Raw genomic sequence first — 13196 nt, forward strand, 5'->3', positions numbered from 1 at the left:
AACACCCGGATTTACCTTCTACCAAACACCTGAAGCAGGTACTCAACACACAACCAACACCAACACGATACTGACCTGAGCTCACTTAATGAGTATTGAAAGGTTCTTGTCTCTGGAGACATAAAGAAAAATCCCTAAACTGCAAAAGTCCCCAAATTACCAAACTAAAATGTTTATTAATGTGCCACTACATCTTTAGTCCACATAAAGAGAAATGCTAACTGCTAATTGTGGTGTCTTGTGGTGGAGAATGGTGGTGTTTGATGGATAGGAATAGTGGTGTTTGTTAGTGGACAATGATGGTGTTGGTTCTCACCCACCACCATCATTGTCCACCAACATGCCCACCACCAACACCATCATTCTCCACTGAACAAACACCACCAGTCTCCACCTATAAACATCACCATTCTCTACCAACAAACATCACCAGTCTCTACCAACAAACATCATCAGTCTCTACCAAAAAACACCATCATTCTCCACCAACAAACACAATCGTTCTCCACCTGCAAAAAACACCATTCTCCACTTACAAACACCATCAGTCTCTACCAACAAACCTGACCATTCTCCACCACCAGACACCAATTTGTTTTACCTACAAACACAATCATTCTTGTCTATCAAACACCACCAATTTCCTCCAACAAACACCACCATTCTCCACCAACCAACACAATCATTCCCCACCAACAAACACCATCATTCTCAACCAACAAACAAACACCACCATTCTCCACTAAACAAACACCATCATTCTCTACCAACAAACATGACCATTCTCCACCAACAAACACCATCATTCTCCATCAACAAACACGACCATTCTCCACCAACAAACACCATCATTCTCTACCAGTAAACATGATCATTCTCCACCAACAAACGCAACCATTTTCCACCAACAAACACCACCATTCTCTACCAGTAAACATGATCATTCTCCACCAACAAACGCAACCATTTTCCACCAACAAACACCACCATTCTCTACCAGTAAACATGATCATTCTCCACCAACAAACACCACCATTTTCCACCAACAAACACCACCATTCTCTACCAGTAAACATAATCATTCTCCACCAACAAAAAACATAATATCCACCAATAAACACCATCATTCTCCACCAACAAACAGCATAATTCTCCACCAACAAACACGACCATTCTCCACCAACAAACATGACTATTCTCCACCAACAAACACCTTAATTTTCCACCAACAAACACCATGTTCTACCAACAAAAACCATCATTATTCACCACAAACACCATCAGTCTCTACCAACAAACTTCACAATTTTTCACTAAAGAAACAGCAGCATTCTCCACTGAACACAATATTTATCCACCAAACACCATCATGCTTTACCAACAAACACCACCATTCTCCAACAAATGCTATAATTCTATAAAGAGTCAGTTAGTTGTTGTTTATTAGTATTTGTTGATTATTTGGAGAAAACACTGCTGCAGTGTTGTGAAGTACAGAAATTAGTGAATGTATATCAATTCCTCTCTTGATTATCTTCATTAGGAATGAAATAAATGAGCGATTGAAGTTAGCGTGACCTGAATCAGCCAGTCTGCGGGGACGCGGCTCGGCAGCGGTGTGATCCGGCTGTAATCTGGGTCCAGAAACCCCGCCGCTGGGGGTTGAGCTGGTGTTCAGAGCGGCTGAGCTGAACGGGGTTATTGTGGGCTGAATCTTCAGCAGCAGCTCGGGGAATCACACGCCTCCATCAAAGCTCCATCAGAAACACCATGAAAATCAGGGGGATAAAAGAGGTTAGCGTAGCCACTTAGCTTCCCTCTTTCTCCCTCTCTAACTCTCTCTAGCTCAAAAATATATAGCAGTTCCCAAGCAGTTGTTGAGGTATCACTAAATATTTGAAAAGATGTTGCAAGGTTGTAGCTAAGGTATTCCTAAAAGGTTACTCAGGTGTTGCTATGGTATAGGAGTTAGTTACTAATGCATCAGTAAATGATGGTAATGTCTTTCAGTGCTATTAGTGTTGGTTGCTAAAGTATAGAAGTTGTTTACTATGGCATCGGTAAGGTCTTTCTGTGATATAAACTTAGGTTTTGCAAGGTGGTAGCTAAGGTATTGCTAAGAGGTAGCTGCTTTGTGAAATTAGTTGTAAAAAGCGCTATATATATAAATAATTATTTGATTTGATTTAGTTACTAAGGTGGTGCTATTGAATTGGAATTACTAAGGCATTACTAATTGGTAAAGTCTTTATATGGTATTAGTATTGGTTGCTAAGGTATTGATAAATAGTTACTAAGGGGTTACTAAAGGTGATATTACAGTGATGGGATTTTGCTAAATATTTAATAAGCTGATAAGGTATGGTAGTTGGATGCTACGGGATAGGAGGCGGTTACTTAGGCATCACTAATTACTTGGTAATATATTACTTTGATCCTAAGGTTTTCTTAGGTGTTGCAAGGTGGTAGCTAAGGTATTGCTTAGAGGTTGCTAAAGATGTTATTAGAATGATATGACATTGCTAAAATAGTTAATAAGGTGTTGCTATGGTATAGGAGCTGGTTATTTTGGCATTGCTAATTGGTTGGTAAGGTCTTTTCATGGCATTAGTGTTGGTTGCTAAAGTATTGCAATAGATACCAAGGGGTTGCTATGGTAGAAGAGTTGGTTAGTAAGGCATCAATACTTGGTTGGTAAGGTCTTTCTATGATACTGGTGTTGGTTGTTGCTAAGCTGCAGAAGGTATAGAAGTTGGTTACTAAGGCATCACTCATTGGTGGGTAAGGTCTTTCTATGGAGAGGCTATCATTAGTGGTTGCTAAGGTATAGGAGTTGGTTGCTAAGACATCACTAAATGATGGTTAGGCCTTTCTATGGTATAGGTGTTGGTTCCTAAAGTGTTGCAAATTGTTTTCTGTGGATTTGCGAGGTGGTTGCTAAGATATTGCTAAGGGGTTACTAAAGATGTTATTATAATACTGTGGTATAGGTTTTGATTGCTAAGGTATTGATAAATAGTTACTAAGGTGTTGCTATGGTATAGGAGTTGATTACTAAGGCATCACTAAATGGTTGGTAAGGTCTTTCTATTGTATTAGTGTTGTTTGCTAAATAAGGTATTGCTAAATAGTTACTAAGGGGTTGCTAAAGGTGTTATTACAATGATACAATATTGCTGAATAGTTAATAAGGTGTTGCTGGGGTATAGTTGTTGGTTGCTAAGGTATAGGAGTTTGTTACTAAGGCATCGCTAATTGGTTGGTAAGGTCATACACTGGTTGCAGCACTTCTAGAAGACTCCTGGCACCGGCTGCTTTGCTATGGGGAGTCTATGTATATATGTCTATGTTATTATCAGTACAGTAATGGCGGCGCTCAGAGCTGAAGTGTTATAGGATGTAAACAGTGGTTTTTAATAAGCTTCTTCTGCACTTTTTAAGTTATTAATGTCTGGTTTTAAATGTCAGGGATCTCCAGATTCTAGTAAGGAGGTGTGGAGCTACTTTGAGCTGGATAACGGTGTATAAAGTGATAAATTAGGGTAAATTATGCCCCGTATCACCCAGTCTGAAGGGTGAAGTACATTTTACGGCCATAAAGATCTCCTTTAAGAAGAACAATAGATAATAGTGTGTTTTTTATTGTAATAACACTAATTAGCCTAAAATCTTTGAACCCATCTTCACATTGTCTCCTGCTGGAGCCTCAGTGAAGGGCAGGCTGGATACGCTATTCTTTTGCCGACACACACTCTTGTGTACACGCAACACACACACACTCTTATACACACACACACGTTTCAGGAAGGCTGGGTATTTGCGTGCAGATGGCTGGTGGATGGGTGGGAGTGGTGTAATCTAGCAAAACAGACTGTTTGCAGCGTCTCCAGCCGAGAGCCGGAGCGAGTGATTGGAGGAGGCGTCTGATTCGCTGACTCCGCCACATCTGCGCCGTAACGACGGAGAGCAGAACAAAGAGCCGCCCACTCCGGCAGGAGAGCCCGGTTAAGATAATGGGAAAGATAACAGCTCTGACTTACAGACGCCTCATTACAGGGCTGTGCCAGGCTACAGGCGGCACGGCGGGTACAAACAACGCCAACACTCTCTCAAACCACCACCACCATATACTCTACATATATATATATATATATATATATATATATATATATACAATCACCTCATATACATATAGAGTGGAGTGAAACAAATATCTCCCGCCTACAGATTTATTTTGTATTTGCATTTTTATCATACTTACATTTTTTCAGATTATCAAACAAACTCTAATATAAGACAAATATAAAAAAGCACTTTTTAAATGATAACTAAAAAGTATTTACCCTCTAAATCTAATAATTCAGGTGTGTCAGTTGTGAATTTTGTTCCACTCTTCTTTACAGAATTGTTTTAAAGGAGAACTCCTTAAAGGTGTAAAATATACTTTTATTGTAGTAAAACATGATAAAAGTTCTTATCTTTGATGAATAGCACACCTCTGTTCTCCCAGACTGGGAGACTCAGGGAATATTTTACCCTGATAAATCACTTTTTACACCGTTATCCAGCTCAAAGTAGCTCCACACCTCCTTGCTAGAATCTGGAGAGCCCTGACATTTAAAACCAGGCATTAATAACTTAAAAAGTGCACAAGAAGCTTATTAAAAACCTCTGTTTACATCCCATAATACTACTAGCTTCAGCTCCGAGCACCGCCATTACTGTACTGATAATAACATAGACGTATATATGCATAGATCCCGCATAGCTTTAGGAGGCAGTTTATTTCCTGCAAATATGTGCATCGGAACACCCGTGCACATGTTCTACCACCGCCAGACCCTGCTACAGTGGAGAAAGCAGCCAGAAAACACGCTACCGGACGAGGTTCTGCAGACGCTACTTGAGCTTAGCCTGCTAAGAGACCCAGGCCGCCAGCCCGCGGAGTTTCCTGACGCCGGAGCCCAGCGGAAGTGCCATCGCAAGCGGTGCGAGCGTAAGCGGAAGCGCGGAAAGAGAGCCGGGATCCGCGCGAGGCTAAAGGCTAGTCCTAGCCGGCCGGCTATACCATCGCTCTTTCTTGCAAACGTCTGTTCCCTTGACAATAAACTGGACTACATCTGACTCCAGCGAACTACCCAGCGTGAGTTCAGAGACTGCTGTGTTTTGGTTTTTGTGGAATCGTGGCTTAACGACAACATTCCGGACAGCGCCATTCAGCTAGCCGGGCTAACCGCGTTCAGAGTGGATAGGAGCGCGGCTCTATCCGGGAACACCCGCGGTGGAGGCGTGTGTGTTTACATCAACACGGAATGGTGTAACAACGCTGTGACTGTCGCCAAACACTGCTCTCCGCTGGTGGAGTTCCTGATAGTCAAGTGCAGACCTTTTTATTTAGTACGGGAGTTCTCCGCCATGCTAATAGCTGCTGTCTACATTCCACCCAGCGCTAGCATTGGTGCTAATGCTAAAGAGGCTCTGTGTGAACTCTATCGGACTATCAGCGATCTGCAAAACAAACACCCAGACGGACTGTTTATTATCGCCGGAGATTTCAACCACGCAAATCTCAAGTCAGTGCTCCCTAAATTCCACCAGCATGTGAACTTTGCAACGAGAGGAGCGAGCGCGCTGGATCTTGTTTACACAAACATCCCCAGCGCGTACCGGGCGGAGCCCCGCCCCCACCTCGCTTTCTCGGATCACATGTGTGTTTGGCTGACTCCAACATACACACCACTCATCAGACGCTCCAGACCAGTTCAGAAGCAGGTGAAAACCTGGCCGGCAGGCTCCATCTCTGCCCTTCAGGACTGTTTTGAGTGCACTGCATGGGACATGTTTAGGGAGGCTGCTACTGAAGGCGATTCTGTTGATTTGGAGGAGTATGCAGCATCAGTCACTGGCTACATCAGCAAGTGTATTGATGATGTCACTGTCTCCAAGACCATCACTACACGCCCAAACCAGAAGCCTTGGATGACTGCTGAGGTACATGCGCTGCTGAGGATCCGCGACTCCGCCTTCAGAGTGGGTGACAAGGTGGCCCTGAGGAAAGCGAGAGCCGACCTGTCAAGAGCTATCAGAGTGGCAAAGCGCGCACACGCCCAGAGAATCCACAGCCACTTCAAGGACACGGGTGACGCGCGGCGCATGTGGCAGGGCATCCAGGCAATCACCAACTACAGGACAATGCCACCGTCCTGTGAACGTGATGCCTCCCTCCCTGATGCCCTAAACAACTTTTATGCACGGTTTGAGGCACAAAACAACACGATGGCGAGAAAGACCATGCCCAAGCCGGACGAGCAGGTGTTGTGCCTAACTGCAGTGGATGTGAGGAACACTCTGCACAGAGTCAACCCACGAAAAGCTGCAGGACCAGACAACATCCCCGGCAGAGTGCTCAGGGAGTGTGCAGACCAGCTGACAGATGTTCTCACAGACATCTTCAACATCTCCCTGTGCAGCGCCACTGTCCCAACGTCCCTCAAGTCCACCACCATCGTTCCCGTGCCGAAGAAGTCCGCAGTGTCCTGCCTCAATGACTACCGTCCCGTTGCACTTACACCCATCATCATGAAGTGCTTCGAGAGGCTAGTCATGAGGAACATCAACTGGACCCCCTGCAGTTTGCGTATCGTCCCAATCGCTCCACGGACGATGCCATCACCACCACCCTTCATCTCTCCCTCACCCACCTGGAGAAGAAGGACACTTACGTCAGAATGCTGTTTATAGACTTCAGTTCAGCATTCAACACCATCATCCCACAGAACCTCACCAGGAAGCTAAGCTCGCTCGGCCTCAACACCCCCCTCTGCAACTGGATCCTGGACTTTCTGACGGGGAGACCCCAGTCAGTCCGGTTCGGGGGCAGCACCTCCAGCACCATCACACTGAACACGGGAGCCCCCCAGGGCAGTGTCCTGAGTCCTCTGCTGTTCACCCTGCTGACTCATGACTGTGCTGCAAAACACAGTTCTAACAGCTTTATCAAGTTCGCCGATGATACAACCGTGCTGGGTCTCATCACCAAAGGCGACGAGTCAGCATACAGAGAGGAGGTGCGGCGGCTGACAGACTGGTGTACAGTCAACAACCTTCACCTGAATGTGGACAAGACAAAGTTAATGGTTGTTGACTTCAGGAGAGCACAACACACCCACTCTCCACTCAACATCGACGGGTCCTCTGTGGAGATTGTTAAGAGCACCAAGTTCCTTGGTGTCCACTTAGCAGATAACCTCACCTGGACCCTGAACACCAGCTCTACAGCCAAGAAAGCCCAGCAGCGTCTCTACTTCCTCCGGAAGCTGAGAAAGGCCCGTCTCCCTCCACCCATCCTCACACTCTTCTATAGAGGGACCATTGAGAGCATCCTGAGCAGCTGCATCACTGCCTGGTTTGGGACCTACACCATCTCTGACCGCAAGACCCTCCAGTGTATTGTGAGGACAACTGAGAGGATCATCGGCGTCTCTCTCCCCTCCATCACGGACATTTACACCACCCGCAGCATCCGCAAAGCAACCAGCATTGTGAATGACCCCACTCATCCCTCACACGAACTGTTCTCCCTCCTGCCTTCGGGAAGAAGGTACCGCAGCATCCGGTCCAGCACGACCAGATTCTGCAACAGCTTCTACCCCCAAGCCATCAGACTCCTCAACTGCAGAGACTGAACTGATGGTTTTTCTGTACATGCACACACACTCTTACCCCACTTACCCCAGAAAATGGAAAGCACTAAAAACCCTACTACCTCACTGGACTCTATTGCACACTGTGTAATAGAGGTAATTACTACCTCACTGGTCTTTTTTGCACACTGCATAATTTGCACACTGTCTTGTTATTTATTATTCTTTGTCTGTATTGTGTTGTATTGTCTGTCTGCACTTTTGTACTGTTGCACTATTGTTCTGTCTACACTGTGTTTATGTGCACCATGGTCCCTGGAGGAACGTTGTTTCGTTTCACTGTGTACTCTGTATATAGCTGAAATGACAATAAAAACCACTTTGACTTTGACTTTAAATTATGCCCCGTATCTCCCAGTCTGAAGGGTGTTTGTTGGAAAGACCGTTAAAATGTGGGAGAACAGAGGTGTGCTATTCATCAAAGATAAGAACTTTTTATCAAGTTTTACAACAACTAAAGTACATTTCTTCTTTAATTTAGACACACTGAAGGATTTTCCAGCATTAACGTCCTGTTTAAGATCATCCACAACATCTCAATCAATCAGACTTTAACTAGACCCTCCAAAACCTTCATTTAGTTTTATTAATCCATTCAGAGGTGAACTTTTTGTTTGTGTCTTTTGGGTCATTGTCCTGCTGCAGAACCCAAGTACTCCTAAACTTAAGGATTGTGATTCTCCTTCAGGATTTTCTGTTAAAAACAGCAGAATTCCTGCTTCCATCAATTACAGCAAGCTCCTATTCCAGCAGCTCCAGATCATCACACACACACAAACTACCACCACCATGTTTTACAGTTCAGTATGATTCAGTTCTTTTTCTGAAATTATGTGTTACTTTATAGTTGTACGTCAGATGTAACGGGACACACACTTTCCAAAAAGCTCCACTTTTATTATTTTCCAGCTGTTTTGTACTGTATTTACAGTAGCAGTCAAAAGTTTGGACACACCTCAATTTCAGAGTTTTTTTTTATCATTATTTATAATACTAAATTCATCCAAACTATGAATGAAAACCATATGGAATTATTTAGTTAGCAAAAAATTGATAAACATTATATTTTATATTCTTCAAAGAAGCACCTCTTACTTAGATGATCAGTTTTGAACATAGAGCAGAGCTACATTTTCTCAGTCAGCTTTGTGAGGTAGAGTCTCCTGGAATTCAGGCTTTCAGTTAACAGCTGTGCTGAACTCATCAAGAGTTAATTACTTGAATTTCTTGCCTCTTAATAAAGTGTTTGAGAGCATCAGTTAAAGTAAAGTAGTGAAGAGGTAGAGTTACAGGTATACAGTGAAGAATAGTGAATATTTGATTAATGTTCGAATCCAGGTTATGAATAGCAACTACTACTCAATCAACTAAGTAAATGAAGAAATGAAGGTCTGTTAATCTGAAAAGAAGAATTTTAAGAACTTTGAAAGTAAAAATATTATAATGGTGAAACTGGCACTCATCAGGACCACCCCATTAAAGGAAAAAGGAAAAAGCAAGAGTTCCCTCTGTTGTACAGATTAAGTTTTGGTTTGTTTAACACTTTTAAGTTACAACAAGATTCCTTATGTGTTCCTTCATAGTCTGGATTGGAAAACAGTGGAAAAGACTGATAATAAATAATTATTAATTTAGACTTTAGTTCAGTATTTATTCGGAGTTGATTGACGGGAGTGGCGGAGGGGGGGGGGGGGTGTTCATGGTCACTATCACTGGGGAATGTATTAATGATGAATAGCGCTGATTATGAAAAGGTCACGCTCTGGTGATTAATTAGAAAATAAAAAGGGAGAAAATCAGGCTGTATAATTACAGGTGAGCATTTAGATTATGCAGATTATGTTTTCTTTAACCAATCAGGAACATGGAGCGCTTTGTTAGACCATAATGAACAGAAACGCAACAGAAACACAAACCAAGAAAACCAAGAAAATCAGACTATATGTGCAAAAGTAATGGGACACCAGTTCAATTTGTTGTTTTATTGGAAATTAAGGCTGATGAAAAGAGACCGGAGGAGTTGCATATATTTATATGCACTTTACATACTGCATAAAACTGTATAAAAACAGATTTATTTCAGTGATTCAATCAATGTGGTTACAGATAATGAGCAAATATGACTCGATTTTTCCAATTTGAAAACCTCTGGAATATAATCAAGAGGAAGATGGATGATCACAAACCATCAAAGCAGCATAAAGTTATCCAAAAGCAGTGTGTAAGACTGGTGGAGGAGAACATGATGCCAAGATGCATGAAAAAAACTGTGATTAAAAAACAGGGTTATTCCACCAAATATTGATTTCTGAACTCTTAATACTTTATTAATATAATTTTTTTTCTCGCATTATTTGAGGTCTGAAAGCTCTGCATCTTTTTTTTGTTATTTCAGCCATTTCTCATTTTCTGTAAATAAATGCTCTAAATGAGAATATTTTTATTTGTAATTTGGGAGAAATGTTGTCTGTAGTTTATAGAATAAAACAACAATGTTCATTTTACTCAAATATAAACCTATAAATAGCAAAATCAGAGAAACTGATTCAGAAACTGAAGTGCTCTCCTATTTTTATTAGAGTTTTATCCTTATTTATATAAATTTCTGAATATATCTACACTGATGGGCGTGGTGTTCTGGAAATGAGGTGTGTTCAGGTACATTTCTGGAGTTTTGCTTGTTTATCTTGGTAACAGAAAACACAGGAGCTCCACTCCAACAGTCAGACGTTCATCGCTATCTTGGAAACATAAACCCAACTTTTACATCAACAATAAACAGAATAGTAAATAAAATAACATTGCTGTTCCCGTAAATGAGCTGCTGGAGCTCCTTCACAGCGTCAACCAGCAGCTCAGTTTCCTCTGCTGAGAAGAGTTTGTTGAACACGTCCAGGTAGCTGCACCGTTAAAATAGCAATCCACCAAAGACAGAGCTCACCTGATCTACTCTTAAAGAGAATGATGAGCAAGAGACACTCTGATTTATTGGTTTATTTGGTACCACTTTAAAATAAGGCTTCTTTATATAGGGTTTATAAATAGTTTACAAAGGAGTTTATTATTGGTTACTAATAATAAAAGGATATACAGTTATAATACATAAATAGAAAGGGCTACAGTGACCTGTCATGTAACAAATAGTGAAAATGTGATTCTACAATCGTTTAAACTTCAGTTAAACCTCAGATCGTCAGCATTAACATAATTTAACTATAATAACATATTAAACAACTTAATTTATAACCATTAATAAACTCCTCTATAAACTATTTATAAGCCCTTTATAAAGGAGCCTTATTTTGAAGCGGTACAGTTTATTAGAGAATTAGTGCATGGCTTTTGAGAGTTTTGAGCCAAGCAAGGTGTACTTTTCCCGTTGTTACGACAGCAAAGACACAGTTTAGACACTGTGTGTTGAGATTATTTACATCCCAGGCTTATTGGCCAGCTGATATACTTTAGTAAGCTCCACTGTTTTATGTGTGGAGTGAAGAAGAGCAGAATAAATCATAAAGAAAGAATAATAAAAAATACAGAATTACATGCAGAGCTCTCGGTCTGCAGAGCTCCAGAGGGAAGAGGGTTATAGAGTGGAGTGTTTACGGCTGTATTTGTTGGGATATTGAGGCCTAAAGTGCAGCCTGAGCCTCTCTAACAGTGACAGTGTGATTATAGAGCAGCTACAGCCTCCAAACCCCAACATCCAGCCAGCCGACAAAACACACAACCAGCAAAACCAGACATACAATTCAAGAGCCTGTAGCACTGGAGAGAAAAGAACGAGAGAGAGAGAGAGACAGAGAGAGAGAGAGAGGGAGAGAGAGGGAGGGAGGGGAAAGAAAACATGCAGCAAGGACAAGGACTGAAGATGAATTCATGCATATTAATGCGTGAAGCTCTTTCACCTGTGCCGGCAATTTACGCAATTTAGCAACCGCTGCTGACACGACAGCTCAACCTCCACCCGCCGAGAGGGTCAAACTCCAGAAACACCCCCAACAGAGCACCACCGCCACGCCCAAACACCATAAAATAACCCCCAAAACACCCCCAACTCAAATTAACACCAGATAAATTCACTCAAAGACCAAACTCAGACAAATACACCCCCAACAGAGCACCACCGCCACGCTCAAACACCATAAAATAACCCCAAAACACCCCCAACTCAAACTAACACCTGATAAATTCACTCAAAAACCAAACTCAGACAAATACACCCCCAACAGAGCACCACCGCCACGCCCAAACACCATAAAATAACCCCAAAACACCCCAACTCAAACTAACACCTGATAAATTCACTCAAAGACCAAACTCAGACAAATACACCCCCAACAGAGCACCACCGCCACGCCCAAACACCATAAAATAACCCCAAAACACCCCCAACTCAAATTAACACCAGATAAATTCACTCAAAAACAAACTCCAGAATACACCCCCAACAGAGCACCACCGCCACGCCCAAACACCATAAAATAACCCCAAAACACCCCCAACTCAAATTAACACCAGATAAATTTACTCAAAACCAAACTCAGACAAATACACTCCAAACAGAGCACCACCGCCACGCCCAAACACCATAAAATAACCCTGACTCAAATTAACACCAGATAAATTCACTCAAAAAACAAACTCAGACAAATACACCCCCAACAGAGCACCACCGCCACGCTCAAACACCATAAAATAACCCCAAAACACCCCCAACTCAAACTAACACCTGATAAATTCACTCAAAAACCAAACTCAGACAAATACACTCCAAACAGAGCACCACCGCCACGCCCAAATACCATAAAATAACCCAAAACACCCCCAACTCAAACTAACACCTGATAAATTCACTCAAAAACCAAACTCCAGAATACACCCCCAACAGAGCACCACCGCCACGCCCAAACACCATAAAATAACCCCAAAACACCCAACTCAAATTACTACTTTACTTTACTTTAATTACTATTACTACTACTTCAATTTCTCACTGAGACAAGGCCTGAGACAAGACCCACTACAATTTCTCATTTAGACAAGGACTGATACAAGGCTTAGTACAATAACATTTTTCATTGAGATACAAGGCCTATTACAATTTCTCACTGAGATAAAGCCTCGTACAATTTTTTACTGGGACAAGGCCTAGTGCAGTTTCTCACTGAGATAAGGTCTGAGACAAGATCTAGTATGATTTCTCACTAAGATAAGGCCCAGTACAATTTCTCACTTAGATAAGGCTTAATACAATTTCTCACTGGGATAGGACCTAGTAAAATTCCTTATTGAGACGAAGCCTGAGACAAGGGCCTGGTACAATTTCTCACTGAGACAATGCTTGAGACAAACCCTAGTGCATTTGCTTACTAAGATAAGGACTAGTAAGGTTTCTCATTGAGACAAGGCCTGAGACATGGCCTAGTACAATTTCTCACTAAGGTAAGTCCTAGAAAAAAATTCTCACTGAGATAAGGCCTGAGACAAGGC

The sequence above is a fragment of the Astyanax mexicanus genome, unplaced genomic scaffold (genome assembly GCF_023375975.1).
Source record: "Astyanax mexicanus isolate ESR-SI-001 unplaced genomic scaffold, AstMex3_surface scaffold_34, whole genome shotgun sequence".
Classification (NCBI taxonomy): domain Eukaryota; kingdom Metazoa; phylum Chordata; class Actinopteri; order Characiformes; family Acestrorhamphidae; genus Astyanax; species Astyanax mexicanus.